This window comes from Octopus bimaculoides, chromosome 5, assembly GCF_001194135.2.
Source record: "Octopus bimaculoides isolate UCB-OBI-ISO-001 chromosome 5, ASM119413v2, whole genome shotgun sequence".
NCBI classification, from domain to species: domain Eukaryota; kingdom Metazoa; phylum Mollusca; class Cephalopoda; order Octopoda; family Octopodidae; genus Octopus; species Octopus bimaculoides.
In genome coordinates, this window is record NC_068985.1 from 16,517,123 (window position 1) to 16,532,124 (window position 15,002).

The window sequence follows — 15,002 nt, forward strand, 5'->3', positions numbered from 1 at the left end:
ATATATATATATATATATATATATATATAAATTGGCACATAAAAAGCACCCACTACACTCTGAGTGGTTGGCATTAGGAAGGGCATCCAGCTGTAGAAACTTTGCCAGATCAGATTGGAGCCTGGTGCAGTCTTCTGGCTCGCCAGCCCTCAGTCAAACCGTCTAACCCATGCCAGCATGGAAAGCGGACATTAAACGATGATGACGGTGACACACACACATATATATATATATATATACACATATACATAGTTGTCTTGAGAGAGTCATGATACCAATATTAATAACACATGCACAGGTTCAATTCTACTTCTTTAATAATGTCAATTGGTTAAATATCTATCCAAGTCAACAAAATTTGTTTCAATACATGAACTCACATCAAGAATCTTGCCAAATCAAATACAATATATATATATATATATATATATATATATATATAACAAGTTTCTGTACATTGCCCATTTACCAAAGACTATGGTGGAAGACTCTTGTCCAAGCGGACACGAAATGGGAGTGAACTTCTTAACTACATAGCTAATACTAATATGTATGAGATGCTTGGACTAATATATATTAGTTTAAAGCAGTGATGCTATGAAGTATCCTTCATTAAAATTAGGCTGTGGAACTACATTCCTAATAAGCCAGTTTCAGTTTAGTGTTTAATACATTTGGTAGCACTTCATTATTAACCTGCATTTCAATGGAATTGCCAACATAGCTGTGTGGTTAAGAAACTTGCTTTGCAACTACATGGTTTCAGATTCAGTGCTACAGCACAGCACTTTGGGCAAGTGTCTTCTACTATAGTTCTGTGCCAACTATGCCTTGAGAGTGAATTTGGTAGATGGAAACTGTGTAAAAGCTTTGACAGTGTTGGTTTGTTTACAAGTCCATAACTATTCGGTTCGATAGAAAAGACCATTTAAATAAGTACCAGACTTTAAAAATATGCACTGGTGTTGATTTATCCAACTAAACCCTTCGTAGTGGTGCTGCAGCATCGCCACAATCAAACGTCCGAAATAAGTAAGATCAATCTTCACAATTTTGCCTTGATTTAATCATTCTTACAAATGTATTCAATGCAAAAATAATTCCAATGCCTTCAAAACCTTTAATGTATTATCCTTATCCATAGTCTCCAAATGAATTTTCCCGAAGTTATATGATACGGGTAAATATCCACATTTTAAAAACATGGTGAGCAGATATAGGCGCAGGAGTCGCTGTGTGGTAAGTAGCTTGCTTACCAACCGCATGGTTCCGGGTTCATTCCCACTGAGTGGCATCTTGGGCAAGTGCCTTCTACTATAGCCACGGGCAGACCAAAGCCTTGTGAGTGGATTTGGTAGACGGAAACTGAAAGAAGCCTGTCGTATATATGTATGTGTGTCTGTGTTCGTCCCCCAACATCGCTTGACAACCGATGGTGGTGTGTTTACGTCCCCGTAACTTAGCGGTTCGGCAAAAGAGACTGATAGGATAAGTACTAGGCTTACAAAGAATAAGTCCTGGGGTCGATTAGCTCGACTAAAAGGCGGTGCTCCAGCATGGCCACAGTCAAATGACTGAAACAAGAGATATAACACCAATTTAGCAATTGTACTCGCAGAATACTTGAAAGTATTTTATGACAGATCCCTAGTTTCTTACCATAGTTCAGACCTTCAAGTTTTATAGACTTGGAGAACCAAATTATAACATTGAATATACCGATTCGGCAATCTTTCGTTTTGACTCGTCAGATGTTTACATTTCTGCGAGTCATATCGAAACATCGAAACATTTCATATCGAAAATTCTAGGCGATTCTGGAGTTTAACATTTCGCTTTATTACAATTCCAAGTACGTAAATAATGTCCTTCACTAACAACTTCACAGAAACATCAACCCAGAAGAACTTTAGAACCTTCGGAAGGATGAAACGCGAAGTCGATCTCGGCGAGATCCAGCGCTGGACATGGAAGAAATAACAGCAAATTCTCACAAATAACACTTTACCACCTTAAATACATAAGGACAAATCGAACAATGGGCAATACTTTATGAACCCAAAAGAAAATACTAACAGAAACCAGAATACCATACACTAACATCGATCATTGCATTTTCTAAAAATAAATAAATAAATAAGGCCCGTTTCAAATGATATTTAATCATGTTTTAAGTATAAAACGTAATTGTATTCAGCAAGGGTGGTATTGATTCAATGACAGTTATATGCAGATCTTTTTGTTAGTTACCTATACAAGATTTAAAAATGTGTTTATTATGGAAGGCTAGTGTGTGGCATTATTCTGTAGTAATGCCCTTATATAAATATAAATGAATAAATATACAAGATTTATCTGGAATCACTGCTATACTGAATTAAATAGTTCTATCCTTAATAAGCATATCTTAATAAACACGATTAAAATTTATTTGAAATATGCTTCTTTAGAAAATTTAATGACGTTCATATTGGTATTTTTACCCTATTATTCCTGGCTTTGTTTGTATTTACTTTTGGCCAAAATGCAAAGGATCACCGGACGATGTAATCTGAGATATGCAAAAAGACGAGATGGTCACAGATGGAACGCTTTTAATTATAGACTTGCTTAATCTAAAAAATTAGTTTGCTTTTTTTAAAAAAAAAAAGATGTTTTTAAAGGCGACACAAGTCAAATAAATCTGAAAGCGTTACTTCGTTGGTTTTAGTTTAAAATATATTTAAAATCCTGAAAGCCATCTATTGTGTTAAATTCTTCATTTGCAGAGCGCTTTATCAGTAATCATATTTAAAAGAATACTCTTAGAATTCAGATTCTTTGGTGAATTACATTCATGTTGTGGTCAGTGGAACAAATTTAAAATCTCTATAGATTGCTGAACAATTCTATACACGCATGGTTTTCCTTAGAATGGATTGACATGTGCTTAGTAAATAGGATTTCAGTTATTCTTGAGGTAAAAGAATGTTGTTGCCATATTAAGAAAATCGATGTACAAATTATTATTCATTCATTTATGAGCATTTCAGGAATACCTGTTAAAAAGTTTTCATTATACATATGCAATTAATTCATGAAATTTAAATAATTTTCATGAGTATTTTGAATAAATTAATGTTACATCCAAGCACACGTTCAATAATATACTTTCTTCTTTTGCTTTTAAGAATAAGATATTGTTAGAATAATGCTATAAATGAAAATTTTAAACGATATATTAAAACATCTGGTAAGAATTAAGAGATAGTTTAAAGAGATAAATACAAAAATTGAGACAAAATGAAAAACATAAGAAATTTCGAGCGGACAAGGATATCCTCTACGCCATATGTAATATCTGTGAACCGACGTGCAAGTCATTGTGTTTTCATAAATAATAATAATCATTGCAAAAAACAAGATGAAATATCATAAATATACTAACCTTGGAGATTAATGTAATGTAAATTTTAAGAAACTGTGCTGTTTAATTCATCAAAATATTACGATTTAAACATATTTTAGTGAGAAAAAGCGCTAGAGGCTAAGCTTCAATGTAGCAGTAAATACAACAGAGGGAAACAATAGGTTTATAATTGAAGTGACCAAGGGAAGTAACTTGTGTGTGTCAGAGAAGTAGCGTTTGTCGTAGCAGACGATTTATTTCTGAGAAATATGACTGAGACATGGGCAGCAGTTGGAATTGGCCAAATGGAAGATTTACCTGTTCATGTAGCAGTAGAAGAATTAATACGTATGGTATTTCTAGAACAAAAGCAACAATTTGTAAGAGATAAATCTTCAATTACCCTTGATATAAAATCATGCAAAACTGGAAATGATAGCACTCAACAAGAATTATTTAAAATTAAATTATATTGTATCAGCGGTGTTTCAGACATTTCTATGTATCTTAAGGACGGATTAATCAAAACATTGCAATTCTTAGTAGAAAGAATGCAATCCTTTATTAAAAATGAAAGTCACTTATGTCAAATTGAAAAGTGTCATTTGAGTGACAACCATGCTTTGCAAAGGAATTATTTTTTTATTAAAAATCCTCAAAATAAAACCACTGACTTAAGTGAAATTACTCAAAGTATCAACAAAGTCCTTCAAAGTCAAGCTACATGGTATTTGAGAATCTACCAAAATCATGTACATATGCTGAGTGAATGTAGCAAAATTCTTGATTATCTGAAAAAATTAAGAATTCTAAACCCATCAGATGAATTCAAGTATAAATTAAAAGTATCAGGTATTAAATGCAATCCTGATTTATCTGCTAATAACTATATTGAACTGTGTAATAAAAGAATACTCACTGGTTTCCATCAAAATACTAAAACTGGTAAGATAGATGATATTTCAGGAAAGACTTTCATAGGTACTACAACATCTTTAACTATTTCTACCAAGGAAAATATTTATCGGAATATCTTTACTTTGACTTGTCTTGGTTTTCTTTTCCCACTTGCAGAAGAAGATGCTGGAGAAAAACAGCATTTAATTGAATTTTTCTCCTTTGGTCCCTATGGCGAACCCTTAAAACTTCCACATACAATTTTAAATTTTATTTCATGGGAGAAATACAATCTAAAAGCTTTGCTAAATAATCCCTTTGAAAATACAAGCAGTTCTTTACGGCCAGAAGTATGTCTTATTACACAACTAACAAATGGAAATACTTTGAAATGTCAAAAGTTTTGTGTTGTTATTTATATAATATTTGACAATACTGATAAAAGAGATGCGATGAGCTTACATGTTCTTGGATATCTACATAACAACTTGAAGTCTATTTTTGACACCAATGAAAGAAATGTAAGAATAGCAATAGAAAGTTTCACAAATCTTGTCTTTCATACAAATACTTCAAATCATGAAAATACAAATGAAGACAGTTTTTCAAGTGTTAGTGAATCGATTGCAAACATCGTTCGAAGATCTACAAATGATGAATTTCGAGAAAGCTGTTTTCATACCATGAAATCTAGTTCAGTGCAAGAAATGAAAACTACAATAACAAAAAGGTTGAAAAAGCTTTGAATATTCTTAATTAAAACTTATTAAAAAAATTGAGTTTCTCCAATTTTATTTATCAAACAAATATTTCAGCATTAAAATATTCCTATAGAATTAAATTGTGCTCTCATTAAAAAAATTTTCTTGAATATAACTATTTGGGATGCATCCTGTGACTTGTATAATTTGGGAGTGTCAGCTTAGACTATCTGGTCATGTTGCTTAATTTTTCAAGTTGTATCTTGCATACTGTGTTCTCTTCTCTGAGGATCCAGCTGGGAAAACAACTTGTGTTGGTCAACTATAAGCCTCGTGGCCACAACTGATGCTGAAATGTTTCATTAAGATGGAGACTGGGACACTGCTCAGGATGACCCGAGCAGATACCAATAAATGCTGGATACAGTGATGTATGGCCTCTATACCTGACCTGATAACTACTTGATACAGTTTACATCAACAATTCTATTGTAATTACTAAAAGACAATAAGTAATATTAAATATTTCAGCTTTGTGTCACAGTGCCATTGCAGACTATTGACTTTCAAAAACTGTTACACAAGCCCACGAAGAAGCTTCCATGTGGTCCCTCATCTCACTAGAAATAGCAACCAAATTTCTTTCATATTATACTTTCCAAGAGAAAAGACACAGGCTAGTATTTTAATCATATGTCTTGAATTCTATAATTCCAACAATTAATTGCTTATTTGGTAATTTGGATAATAATGTAACTGAAATAGCTATTATATCTTCATTAACATATTATACAGAAACTCAACAGTCCAGCACTACACGCTAACAAAATACTCATCAGCTAATAGCATTGATGTTTCATTGAGGTGCCTATCTATAGCGAGATGAAATAAGTTTGTAATAGATGTCTTTGTCAATTACAGAACACAGTTAGAATTTTCTAAATGTCATGTTTGGAGACTCCGTTAGCTTCAATTTACAATGTATTTATCAAAAGATACAATTACTAGCATTTAAAAAGTAATTTTAAAAGCAATAAAAGAGATACTTACAAATATACATACATTTAGAACATCTCTTTTCAATACTAAAGAATGTTTGTGTTACCATATTGTTTCTGTCTTCCCGTTTCTTCATAACACTATACTGAATCAATTATCTATGCTGTTAATAATAGTGTGTTTATTGTATATATACAATATGTGTATGTATCAGATTGGGATATATAAACACTTAAGAATAAATAAAACCATTCAACTTGCTTTATTTCATGGCATCATCCAACACACTTATCTGTATACAATTTCAAATTTTATATAAATATTGATTTACTATTTTAAACAAGGCCATAAACTTGGTGAGAATAGATGATTATATCGACCACCCTAGTACTTGACTGATACTTATTTTATCAACCTAAGAAGGAACCCAGCAGGATTTTAATTCAGAATGTAAAAAGCTGTAACTGAATACCTCAAGCTATTTTGTCAGAGGAGTGCCATAGAACAATGTTATGACTCAGCAGGATTACCTTACAATGTAATCTGGGATCATGGTAGAAGCCATTTTATTTATGTCACCAATGCTTTTAGCAAAGAGTTGACTATTCCATCATACCTTTAGAAAGTAGGGTCTTTCTATGCAGAACTTGTCCAGGCAAGAACTTCTAATCTATCTAAAATATGGCAATCATTGTAGAAGGAAAGAGGTAATTCTTTCCTTTTTCTGGCTAGTATACATTAATCTAGTATTTAACATTTCCTTTTCAGAATAACTGTTTTCACAATAGATCCTATTCGCAAGTGAGAGACTGCTTTTTAAGATGACATTTTAAAACAGCTAATTTTGTCAGCTATTGAAAATGTTATGATAATGCATAAGCACTTTTATTACTGATCCTGAAAAAGAAATTGTTTAATGTCCATTATGCTCAAAACTCACATATAAAGTACATTAAACATCACAGTTAGCTAAAAATAGTTTAATTTTGAAGTTATAATGGTTATAATAGGAGTAAAAATTGCATTTCAAAAACTGACCTTCCTCTTCAAAGCCAGCTCCTGACAGTTGCTAACTCTCTACAAGTCTGAAGTGAGATCCCCAAAAGAATACTGTTCATTTGATTCACTGCTACTGTTGCCATTGAACACAAACATCCTAGACTGGTTTGCACAGAGTCACTCACCTACTCACTCCAAACTTTGATCCACAGACATGCTCTTTGCTTTTATCTTTTTTATTGTTACCAATGGCCTCTTCTCTTTGGAGCAAGCTGATCTCAAGCTCCCTCCCTTTACATTCACGACTCAACATGTTAGGCCCAACATGACTCAACCTGTTAGACCCAACACTTGAAAGGTACTTTTTATGTGCCAGTTATGTGACACCAGCATCAGCCACAAATATTTCACTTGGCTTGATAGGCCTTCTTAAGCACAGCATATCACCAAAAGTCTCAGTCACTAGTTATTGTCTCTGAGGTCCAAATTTCGAAGATTATGCTTCACCACTTTATCTCATGTCTTCCTGGGTCTACCTCTTCCACAGTTAGAGATCAGCACTTCATTATACAGCTTTCCTCGCCCATACACATCAGATGACCATATCAGCATAGTCGTCTCTTTTGCACACCATATGCCTCTTATGCCCAACTTTTCTCTCAAGATGCTTACACTGTTGTACATGCACACTAATATTGCACATCCTGCAAAGCATACTAGCTTCGTTCTTTCAAGCCTATGCATGTCCTCAGCTATCAAAGCCCATGTTCCACTGCCATGTAGCATAGCTATTTGCACACAGACATTATACAATCTGCCTTTCACTCTGAGGGAGAGGCCCTTTGTTGCCAGCAGAGGTAGGAGCTCTCTGAACTTTGCCCAGCCGATTCTTATTCTCACAGCCAAGCTCTCAGAGCATCCACTTCTGCTACTAACTTGGTCACCTCTAACTTACCCCACTAGCAGCTGATGGAGTCTATTTTCTGTGCTTATTGTACCCGTGTATCTTCCACACACAAAAACTATTTTCCCTGTTAACCTTCCTGATATTGCTGCACCGCTTATGTTCATAGCTTAGTGGGCACATCTTATGGATTTTCTACCTACATCTTTTCTCCAGATCAAGTAGGGCCATCTACCTGAAGGGATTTGTCTGCCTTCCTACCTACTTACTAAGACTTTGGTTTTTGCTAGGTTAACTCTAAGGCCCTTCAATTCTAGACCTTGCTTCCATACCTGAAACTTCTTTAGTTCTGGTAGTGATTATATGTATATATATATATATATATATATAGACTGGAGTCTGGTGCACCTTCCAGTGTGCCAGCCCAGTCAAATAGTCCAACCCATGAACCCATGCCAACATGCACAATGGACATTAAATGATGATGATGGGCTTCTTTCAGTGTCTGTCCACCATATCCACTCACAAGGCTTTGGGCTACAGCAGAAGACACTTGGCCAAGATGCCACACAGTGGGACTGACCACATGGTTGGGAAGTAACCACAGAGTTACACTTACTCCTAATAGATGGAATACCCTTGATCACAAGTCTGCTCAATCTGGAACTAAACAACATTAATAAAACAAACAGGGAAATATATGACACATGTCTATAAAGAATAATAGTAACATGAAAGTGTCCTATTTCAGATTCTAAGTGATTCACCAAATTCACTTGTACAAAGGAATATCAAGCTGCACAAAGTTTTAAGTAATATGTAATATTTTTCAGCTGACTATAAACAAAATGCTTTTGCTTTATTCAATATTAAAAGTATTTTTTTTCTACTTGGTTTTTATTTTATCTGTTACTTATTTCAGTCATTAGTCTGCAGCCATGCTGGGGCACTGCCTTGAAGAATTTTAGTCAAACAAATTGACCCCAGTACTTTTTTATTTCTTTTAGACCGGATACTTATTTTATCAGTCTCTTCACTGAACCACTAAGTTACAGGGATGTAAACAAACACTGGTTGATAAGTGGTGGCGGAGGACACACACACACACACATATATATATATATATATATATATATATATATACGGCAGGCTTCAGTTTCCATCTACCAAATCCATTCACAAGATTTTGGTTGGTTTGAGCCCATAGTAAAAGGCACGTGCCCAAGGTGTGACACAGTGGGACTGAACCCAGAACCACATGGCTGGGAAGCAAACTTCTTACCACACAGCCATGCCTGCACCTATGATGTTAAAATATTTAATCTTGCTCAGCCAATATTTGAATGTTTGGAATTATTTATTATCAATACTATGTTATGTTTCTCATAATGTTGACAGATTCATTAAAATAAATGTATCAAACTTACTTAATAATGTTATATGTTAATATAATATAAAATAATATATTTAATATTTTAAACATTATTTAATTTAATAATATTTAATACATTAATTTATAGATTAAAAATCAATTGGAATAAAAACAGCAAAAAAAAAAAAATAGAAACAAAGTTTTATTTAATTTCGAAATAATTAAAAATCGTAAAATTTCCAAATATTTTTTGCTCAGTCATATTTTCCTTGTAGCCAATCAAAGCGAGAATATTTATTATTGCCAAACTTATACCAAGCTTCTTTAGACCATTTCCAAAATGCTGCCGTTTTTACACCTCCTTTTGAATAATCTTCCTTCCATAACTCTCCTTTAGTTTTAAATTCCATCTGTTTATGACGAGGTTTTAAGTTACACTCAACAAACAGACGACGATGCCTATAAACAAAATAACATCCTTTGCACCTGAGTTTTGGATACAGCTTCATTTTGTAAGTACGTTTTTGCTGCCAAGGGAATCCAGTAGTTGGCAGAATGGAAAACAAACTTGAATTATTAGACAAAAGACAGGATGGTGATTTTGAAATTAAAGGTCCACTACCAACATTAAAATTCTTTGTAGAAAAAGACTGGCTGCATGTTGACTTGGTACTTAAGGCTCGAAGAATTGTTTGGTTAGAATTTCCTGATATAATAGTCTTTTGAGTGATTCCATTGAATATAGATGAAAAGTTTCTATGAAAGTTCAATGAAGCTCTTAGTACGCAATTCATCTTGACATACCTGCAAAACAAAAGCAAAAAAAATAAATTTTTTTTTTGATATTGAACTGTATTTGTGACATGGAACACAATCACATCGCTTCACATCTATTTTTCCACACTTGCATGAATCAGACAAAATTTTGCTGAGATAGGTTTTCTACACTTTGATACTCTTCCTTTCACCAATCCTCATCTGTTTGCAGGCAAGACAATATTTTTCATGACCAAACATGTTCTTAATGGAAGACCAGAAACAAATAACATCACTTATATAATGGTAATGTTTGTATACAATCATCACATGCTGTCAAGACAAGAGTACACAAACATGCTTTAATCAACCTGGGGTAATAGGACACTTGCCAAGAGCCATGTAAAGGCACTAAATCCAAGCTTAAATACTGGTTGGAAAGCAAGCTTCTGTACTACACCCATGCTGGTCCACATAAAAAGCACCCAGTATACTCTGTAAAGTGGCTGATGTTAAGAAGGGCATCCAGCCATATAAACCAAACCAAATCAGACTAGAACCTGGTGCAGTACTCCAGTTTGCCAGCTCTGGTCAAACCATCAAATCCATGCCAGCATGGAAAACAGACATTAAATGATGATGATTTTAAAAAAAGAGGTTAAGTGGAAATCACAAGGAATCTGAATTAATGGACCAAATGTATTATATTATACTACAAAGTACAGGATTTAAAAACATCTTGGATTAACTTCCTCTGTCATTCCTAGACAGTTAACATACTTCCTACAAGAATAATCTGTATCTTTTTACAATAAAAAATGTTTCAAACAAAGAAATATAGAGCAGGGTGTTGCTCAGTAATAGATATTTTTTTGAATGAGAATTTGAGTTTGTATCCTTTTAAATCCCGAAGATTGATTGAGCCAATGGGGAAACTTCTGTGTGGTGTGCAAACCTGAAAAAATACCAGTCAAATTTCCCTCTAATTTCTTCTGTCTTGCAAAAAGGGAAGAACATTATTTGATGTGTCTTAAATACTGCAAAAAATACTGGATGCTCAAGGTTGGAAAATCTTAGATCACAGGTCTGCTGACCTGTGAATACACTAAGACAACACACCACCAAGGTTTATTTATTTGCATGCAACAATAAATTCTGGAAGAATCACTGATGGCAAATTTCTTCTCACACTAGAGACCAATATGTAAATTTTTTTGTTTTTCCGATGTTACAATTTTTTTTTTTTTGCTAAATGGATGGCTATTTAACAGTTGTTAACTATTTAACAGTTGTTGCTTAACCTCCAGTTAACCTGTGATCAAAATTAGTCAAGATATAACCATCTTGTGTTGTTAAATGTATCTACTATCCAATGTGTCCTTTCTTTTTAATGATGATGGGGTTTGATTTGAGGGAGACTTGGCTGCTATTTATAGCAGGTCTGTTGACTTGAGTTTTCACAACCGTTGAATGTAGAAATGTACCCCTTACTTATCCTGTTGCAGTGTGATTGAGGTCTTTATCTGGAAATTCTCCTTTGACTGGATTACACAAACCCATTAACTACATAATGAATTTGAGGATACATTTTTACCAATTTGAGTATCTATACTTATCTACGAAAGTTTTTCCAACACCCGATATCAATGCCAATTTCAATTCTTTTAATTTTACTAATACTTTCTCACTCATGAGGTGTGTCAAACACAATAGAGAATATTTATCAATCAAATGGGGAAGCTGAAAGAAGGAAACGACACATGCAAAAACATTTAAAATTTTATGAGTGCATAAGAAAAAATACTAAGACTATTGCATAATTGGTTAATGCTTACAAATATTAACCGTATAATTTAATTCTTTGTGAAGATGATGAAATGAGGAAAGAAATTAGTGCGATGGTCGCATAAATCGGTCAAACCGGGTCAAACGCTTTAGTTTGACCCATACATTTAGATTCTGCATATTGGTACACTCGGCACAACTATATGCCGGTTTATTAATCCTATTAAGTTATATCAAAAGAAAAAGTCTGGAATTATTTTCAGCTTAAGTAGAATCGTAATTAGGTGGGAGAAGGTTTAAACTGTGTAATTTATCAGGAATACTGTACCATTTTCTTTTTCAACAAATCAATTAAATAAAAACACTTGGAATTAATTTTTAAAAATTCAACTTCCTAAAAGAATAATACTCCATAATATACAGCGAATTTGTATGTGTCAAATATTTATATGTGTTATAATAATTAGAAATGAATATCTCATAAAATGTATTAAACAATAGTATTATAAATTAAATTAAATTATATAGAGATACAGTTTTATAAACATGAAAGGGACATTTGACTTCAAAGAAACATGAAAAACGGTGTAGGTCATATATTAGTGTAATATGAAGACGATAACGTGAGACAAAACAAAGCAATTTAAACACAGAAATTATTTGAAGAAGAAAAAGAATACTTTATACCATATGTGTTAATAAATGTAGGCTGTTAATTTTCTACAATATATACTTTTCTCAATACGAACTGAAGTGCGTAAGTCACATTTTAAAAAGAAACATGGTCTCACCAAGGGAGATAATCGTGTATGCACAGTAACTAACAAGGTCATAACAATAGGTCTTCAAAGATAACTGGAAAATACTCTTGTCAAGGAAAGATTTTCTATGTGGGCCCTCGATTTATTACAAAAAGCTATCAATATCCCAAATCACATACTGCTGTCTTAAAAAAAAATTGAGTATGTTAGATGATGTAATCTATTTGCAAAAAGAGAAATAATGACTTCCAACCTTGTACTGGGGATGAACAATCATTCTACAATAAAATGGGGCTGGGAAGAGGCGTGTTGTTAGTAACCTCCAGTCGATTTTCTTATTAAAAAGAATATAAATACCTTGTTTATTGTGTCAAGAAAACATGGAAAACATTATTTTCTTTTTCGTCGGAACTAAATGCTCTTTTGTAACAGTTAGGACATATTTGTTCAGATATTTATTATCTTGGAAGCTGATTTGATTAAGATTTGGATTTAGTTTGCTTCAATCACAAAATCTGCATTTTTTAAATGGAAGTAAAAAATCTGAAAATCGGTTTTATTTATGAAACAAACTTGATCCCAACATGTTGATTCAGAAGCCTTAAACCCCAACCAAATAAACTGAAGTATGTAAGTGTACCCTCCTTCGTATTGATTTATAGCCGACAGAATGGCTTATATTGAGTGGGCGGGGCGAGGGACGATAATATTGACCCCACCCCCAGTCCTTCATAAGTGTTTTATCGACCCTGGAAGGATAAAAAGCAATTTTAACTTGGACGGTATTCGAAATCAAAATGTAGAAGCGTAATTCTAATGATGAATGAGGCACAAAGCGAAGACTTTTGAGGGAAGAGAATAATCGCTTCATCCTCAGAAGGATAAAAGGCAAAATTGACCTCGATGGGAGTCGAATTGAGAACGTAAAGGGCCATAACACACTACCACAAGGCTTTCTGTCTGTCACTCGACCGATTTCCCCAAACAAGCATTATTCAATGAGAAAAGAAGCATGGTCATTCTTTACACAAGTGACCTTATCTTATCGCCCACCACTTGATATGAGAAAATAAACTGGTTTGATAGTTGAGCTCTGATAGGCTGTATGCAAATGAGTTCGTAACTGGGGTCCGGAACTCTCGTGGGAATAAAGACGAAGATGTTTTTTTAATTTTTTTTCCCACCTGGATGATTCAGTTAATTGCTGGTACCGAACTATATTATCCAAAACTTATCGACCCTTATCTCAGTTATCTATATTTTGATATCTGTGAACAAATGAATTTGGAACTCAGCCTCAAAACATTTGATAAATGCAGTGAAACGGCTCAGCTGTTCCTAATATTGGTTTCAAATTTTGGTGCATGTCCAGCAATTTCGGGGAGGAAGTAAATCAATTATGTCGACTCCAATGTTCAACTGGTAGTTATTTATTTTATCAACTCCGAAAGGATGGAAGGTAAAGTCGACCCCGGCGGCATTTGAACTCAGAACGTAAACTCGGAAGAAGTGCCGCTCAAGCATTTTTTTCCCGGTTCTGCCAGCTCGCTGCCTTAAAAATCTTCTTAATATTAATGGTTTCAAATTAGAAGTGGTGAGCTGGCAGAATCGTTAGCACGCCAAGCAAAATGTTTAGCGTCATTTCGTTCGTCTTTACGCTCTGAGTTCAAGTTCCGCCAAGGTCGACTTTGCCTTTAATCCTTTCGCGGTCGATAAAATAACTATCAGTTGAGCACTGGATCGATTTAATCGACTTAGCCCATTCCCCAAAATTGCTGGCCTTGTGCCAAAAATTGAAACTAATATTGGTTTCAAATTTTGGCACAATTTCGGAGGAGTGGGGCTAAGTCGATTAAATCGACTCCAGTGCTCAACTGGTACTTATTTTATCGACCTCGAAAGGATGAAAGGCACTATGCTTTTGCCGGTCGTGCTAACGATTCTGCCAGCTCGCCGCTTAGAGTCTCTTTGTTTTGGGGCGCTGTGCACTGAACTCATAGGGCGCCACTTCATAGCTAACATTTGCATTGTTCTCTTTGCTGGCAAGCCTTTACCCAGAAATTGACTTAAAAATTTCATGCATTTGCTGAACAGAACCCGTTCTCACCTCCTCTTCCACAGTCTTCACTCTACGCTATTGAGTACGTTATCTTGCACAAAAGGATAGAGATGCTCACTCAATGCAATTTTACAATCAACCAATGTGGCGACTACTGCACCATCTTTGTTCAGCAGTGACAAATGGTCGAAATAACGCAATGACACTTGCAAACGAAAGGCTGGGTGCTTTTTCATGTGTGTAAATTTATTTCTGCATTTACACTATATTACGGAACCTGGACTAATTTTTCGCTCGCCATGGAAATAAACTCTGAGTTTAGATGTAACTGGAAACATTACACCTAAAATGACCACTTCACGAAGACAAGCTGTAAGCAGT

General features: G+C 34.2%; 1 protein-coding gene and 1 long non-coding RNA gene across 2 annotated transcripts in view; both read right to left on the reverse strand.

Moving 5' to 3' along the window:
• LOC106877002 (Krueppel homolog 1) overlaps nucleotides 1-3,572 on the reverse strand; it is an 11,733-nt gene extending 8,161 nt beyond the window's left edge. The window contains exon 1 of the mRNA XM_014925783.2: nucleotides 3,428-3,572. The gene's annotated coding sequence lies outside the window, so the exon portion shown is untranslated. The remainder of the gene's footprint in view (nucleotides 1-3,427) is intronic.
• A 5,875-nt stretch (nucleotides 3,573-9,447) lies between these two features.
• On the reverse strand, nucleotides 9,448-13,268 carry LOC106877005 (uncharacterized). The gene is made up of 2 exons (XR_001410315.2): nucleotides 12,489-13,268; nucleotides 9,448-10,064 (listed from the first exon to the last, which is right to left on the reverse strand). It is a non-coding gene; the product is annotated as an uncharacterized LOC106877005 (long non-coding RNA).
• Between the last annotated feature and the right edge of the window lie 1,734 nt (nucleotides 13,269-15,002).